This window comes from Psammomys obesus, unplaced genomic scaffold (genome assembly GCF_907164565.1).
Source record: "Psammomys obesus unplaced genomic scaffold, mPsaObe1.curated_primary_1811, whole genome shotgun sequence".
Taxonomy (NCBI): Eukaryota; Metazoa; Chordata; class Mammalia; order Rodentia; family Muridae; genus Psammomys; species Psammomys obesus.
This window is the reverse complement of record NW_026585504.1, coordinates 23417576-23422936: the sequence shown is the minus strand read 5'-3', so window position 1 is coordinate 23422936 and position 5361 is coordinate 23417576. Positions and strand designations below refer to the sequence as shown.

Genomic DNA, 5361 nt, shown 5'->3' with positions numbered 1-5361 from the left:
TGTTGTTGAAGTCCAGCTTTATTCCATGGTAATCAGACAGGATACAAGGGATTATTTCAGTCTTCTTGTATCTGTTGAGGCTTGCTTTATGACCAACTATATGGTCTATTTTGGAGAAGGTTCCATAAGGTGCTGAGAAGAAGGTAAATTCTTTTTTGTTTGGGTGTAAAGTTCTGTAAATGTCTGTGAGGTCCATTTGATTCATGACCTCTGTCAGAGATATTGTTTCTTTGTTTAATTTCTGTTTTGTTGACCTATCCTTTGTTGAGAGTGGGGTGTTGAAGTCTCCCACTATCAATGTGTGGGGATCTATATGTGGTTTATCAATGTTTCTTTTACAAATGTGGGTGCTCTTGTATTTGGGGCATAGATGTTCAGGATTGTGATGTCTTCCTGGTGGAATTTTCCCTTGATGAATATGAAGTGTCCTTCTCCATCTCTTTTTATTAATTTTGGTTGAAAGTCTATTTTATCAGATATTAGAATGGCTACTCCTGCTTGTTTCTTGGGTCCATTTGCTTGGAAAGTCGTCTTCCAACCTTTTACCCTCAGGTAATGTCTATGTTTGTGCCTTAGGTGTGTTTCTTGTATGCAATAGATTGCTGGGTTTTGTTTACGTATCCACTCTGTTAATCTGTGTCTTTTTACTGGAGAGTTGATTCCATTGATGTTGAGAGAGATTAATGACCAGTGGCTGTTAGATCCTTTGATTTTGATGTTGGCTGTGGTCATGAGATTTTGTGCTTGGTTGCTTTTTGTTTTAGTGTAGTAAGGTTAATTATTTCCTGTGTTTTCTCTACAGAAGCTAATTTTCTTAGGTTGTATTTTCCCTTCCAGTGTCTTCTGTAATGTTGGATTTGTGTGTAGGTATTGTTGAAATTTGTTTTTGTCATTGAATATTTTGTTTTCTCCATCTATGAGGACTGAGAGTTTTGCAGGGTATAGTAGCCTGGGCTGACATCTGTGTTCTCTTAGGGTCTGCATGATATCCATCCAGGCCCTTCTGGCTTTCATAGTTTCTGTTGAAAAGTCAGGTGTGATTCTAATGGGCTTGCCATTATATGTTACTTGGCCTTTTTCCCTTGCAGCTTTTAGTATTTTTTCTTTGTTCTGTATACTTACTGTTTTGATTATTATGTGGCGGGAGAATTTTCTTTTCTGGTCAAATTTGTTGGGTGTTCTGTAGGCCTCATGTATCTGTATTGGCTTCTCCTTTAACTTGGGGAAATTTTCTTCAATGATTTTGTTGAAGATATTTTCTGGGCCTTAGAGAAGGGAGTCTTCTTTTTCCTCTAATCCTATTATTCTTAGGTTTTGTCTTTTCTTATTGTCTTGGATTTCTTTGACGGTCTGTGTCAGGAATTTTTTGGATTTAACATTTTCTTTGACAGATACATCGATTTCTTCCATTGTATCTTCTACACCTGAGATTCTTTCTTCCATTTCTTGTATTCTGTTGGTTATGCTTACCTCTGTAGTTCCCGTTTTCTTCCCTAAATTCTTCCTCTCCATTATTTCCTCCATTTGTGTTTTCTTTAATTTTTCTAGTTCTATGTTCAGGTCTTGAGTTTTGTTTACTTCCTTCACCTGTCTGCTTGTATTTTCCTCTTTTTCTTTTAGTTCCTTCAACTCTGTCTCTTTTATTTCTTTCAGTGATTTAATTATTTCTTCTCTGAAGGCCGCAAGCTGTTTGGCTTCATCTTCCTGTATTTCTTCACGGATGGCCATAATCTGCTTCTCTTTAACTTCCTCCATTTCTTTACGGATAGCCATGATCTGTTTGGTTTTATCTTCCTCTAATTCTTTACGTATTTTATTTGTTTCTTCTATTATCCTCTTCATCAGCATAGAATTAAGGTCATCTTCTTGATTTTCTATTATGCTGCGTTGTCCAGGGCTGTTTGCCCCTGGATGGCTGGGTTCTGGAGATGCCATTTTGCTATGTCTTTTGTTGGTTGAGCTTTTACGCTGACCTCTACCCATTGGGCTGATTTAGGTGTTGGCTGTTAGTTTCTGTGCTTCCTGGAGTCCTGAGGTAGGGAGAATCCCCTTGGCTGGAAGATGATTTTTCCTGAAGGAGTCCTCCTCTGTTTTATGGTTATGGTCACTATATGGCCAGTGTTTCTCAGGAGTTGCCACTGCTCACCTCATGTTATATAGCCCTGAGTAGTAACTGTGGTCTTTGTTAGGCAGGGGGGGGAATCTCCTCTTACCCATAGAAGTTCTCAAGACAGCTGCCCCACTGCTGGGTTTCTCGTTATAAATTTAGTGTGCTGCTGCTCACTAAATTTCCAGGTACAGTCCTCTTGAAGAACCTGCTGATTCCCTAGCTGTGGGGTTTTCTCCCAACAGGGAAATTCAATCTGTTATCCTGGGGCACACAGTTCTGTCCGGGAAAATGAGAGGTGCACTTAGCAAGTCTCTGGGCCGGAGGCTGAGTGCTCCACTCTGGGCCTGGAGGATGTGCACCTAGGGTTGAAATGGCGCCTGGGGGCGCTGCTCTGGTCTGGAGGCTGGGTGCCTCACTCTGGACCAGAAGCTGTGTGTCCCTGTCTGGGATGGCGGCTGCAGGCACTGCTCTGGTCCAGACGCTGTGGGTGCAGCCCTCTTGAAGGACCAGGGATTCCCACAGTTTTGACAGTCTAGCTAGGGATAACTGGTTGATCCTTGGCACAGTATCTGAGGGCTGCTGTAATGGCTCTCTGGTTTTTGTAGGTCTGAGGATGCAGCTGTGTGTCCCAGTGGCCTAGGGGAACTCAATAATGACAGCTGAGCACAGCACTCCTGCCTGCATTAGAGCCTAGAGTGTGCGTGAATGCAGGGAGTCTTTTGGTGCTGGGTGTCCTAAGCGTTAGAGCATATGATCCCCTCCGCTGGGGGTTTCCTCCTGCCAGAGACACCCAGTCTTTGCTTTGGGGACCGCTGTTCTGTCTGGAGTGGCGAGTAGAACCCACAGGCACAGATGCCTGCTTGTGGCTCTAACTTTTTGGCTGTTCAGAGCCTTGGCTGCTGCCTAAACTGGGTAATTTTCCCTAGATCGTTTCGGGGTGGGGGTGTCGGCTGAGTGCTCTGAGATCAGACCAGCCGTTTCCCTCCCTGTGGGTTTGTACCTGCCAGTGAAACGCAGTCTCTGGTGCCTGGTGCCCTGGTGCCCACAGTTCTATCTGAGGCAGCGAATCAGGCATGCTGGCCGGGCACCGTGCAGGCGCCTGGGTCCCGGCTCTAGGTCCGGGCTGGCTCTTAGGGCACCCGCTGAACCCGAGTCTTTTCCAAGGGATGTCTGGGTGACCTGAGGTCGGTCCCAATCGTTTCCTGTTCCTTGGGGTTACCTCTCGACTGGGAAATCCAGTCTATGGTGTTGTGGGCCCACAGTTCAGTCTGGGACCGTGACCAGATCACACTGGCGTGTAGCTCTGGGCTGGCGACCAAGTGCCTGGCGGAACCAGGATCTCTTCTGCAGTTTAGCCGGGTGAGTTAAAGCTGATTGAATCCCCCACCGTGGGGTATCCTCTCACCTGTGAAACACACTCACTTGTGTTTTATAGCCGCGAGTTCTGATTGCTGGTCACTCTCCGAATCCTGCTGTGCTGATCCTCAGAATGAGAGTCCTCCTGGCGCCGCCATCTTGCCCCGCCCCCCATTATCAGGTATTTTAAAGAAATATGTTTATATATATTCACACACATACACACACAAACAAAAACTCATCATAAACATAGTTTTTAGTTTAATAATAAGACTGCCTAAACAGTGCAAATGATATTGGTTTAAAATAAGTATGAAAGTATGCTGAAAAGAGACCATTCTCGTAATTATTCGACTCCAAATACTATAGAAGCTTGCTGACTTCTCTGTGTTTGTTTTGTTTTCTTTTGAATCTCCACAGCACAGTATTGAATTGTTTTAATTGTTTAGGTAAAGAAATAGAAAAAAAATGCTTTAGGTGAAACAACACATTTTTAGGCTTCCAAGTCAATATCTTGCTTCTTCAATATACTCCTCTAAGAGTAATTTCTTATTAATTACATTTTATTCATTTTGTATCCCCTCATAAGCCCCTCTGTCCTCCCCTCCTGATCCTACCCTCCCTCCCCTTTCTGCATGCATGCCCCTCCCCAAGTCCACTGATAGGGGAGGTTCTCCTCTCCTTCATGCTCTTTGTCTATCAGTGCTCATCAAAAGTGGCTGCATTGTCATCTTCTGTGGCCTGGTAAGCCTGCTCCCCCCTCAGGGGTAGGTGATCAAAGAGCAGTCCAATCAGATTATGTCAGAGGCAGTCCCTCTTCCCATTACTATATAACCCACTTGGATACTGAACTGCCATGGGCTACATCTGTGCAGGGGTTCTAGGTTCAAATTATCTTGTTCTGTTGCTCTCCTTGTGGAGTTCCTGTCCTCTCCAGCTCTTACTATTTCCCACTTCTTACATAAAATTCCATTCACTCTGCTTGACAGTTGGCCATCAGGCTCAGCATCTGCTTTGATAGTCTGCAGGGCAGAGGCTTTCAGAGACACTCTGTGGCAGGTTCCTAGTTTGTTTTCTGTTTTCTTCTGAATTTATTGATAAAGCAACTACATAGAAATCAGACTTGATGCTTCCCTTCTTGAGCAGTTATACTTATCTTATTAGCTGCCCTTTTGTGGACGCAAGGACATTGATAGTTTTTTCTGTGATATGCCACTGGTAATCAAGTTAGCTTGTATGGATTCCCATGACTTGGATATTTTCACAAATGTTGACTGTGGGGTTGTGGGCATACCCTGCTTCATTCTGTTGCTCATATCCTACACATATATACTTAGAACTGTATGACAGAGCTCTAAATCCAGTGCATCTAAGGCCCTGTCTACGTGCACTGCCCACATCACGGTGGTGATGATCTTTTTTGTGCCCTGCATCTTCATCTATGTGTGGCCCCTCAGTATCACCTGGTTAGACAAATTTCTTGCTGTGTTTTACTCTGTTTTGACACCTCTCCTAAATCCAGCCATCTACACAATGAGAAATAAAGAAGTGAAAAATGCTATGAAAAGGTTGATAAATAACTCTTTGGATTCCAAAGGAAAGTCCTAATATCCAGAAATCTGTACTAAATACTTCACGTTACTGATGCTGGCCTCCAAGAATAAGTTTAAAATTGGGAATTTACTTGTATTTATTTTTTTACCACTCTACCAAATCAGGTATAGTTTTAATATATTTCTAAGAAAATGATGTTTAATAATCAGTCCTCAGAATATTGTGAGTTATTCACTCAATACAAATGTGAATGATCCCTTATACATAAATGTAAATCGAACATTTTCTTATATCTTCCATAAAGCAACACAATGTTTGCTTTCCAAACGTGTATGTTTCTC

General features: G+C 43.1%; 1 pseudogene; it reads left to right on the top strand.

Annotated features, from left to right (window-relative positions):
- Positions 1–5074, top strand: part of LOC129673009 (olfactory receptor 4K3-like) — a 13033-nt pseudogene extending 7959 nt beyond the window's left edge.
- The last annotated feature ends 287 nt before the right edge of the window (positions 5075–5361 follow it).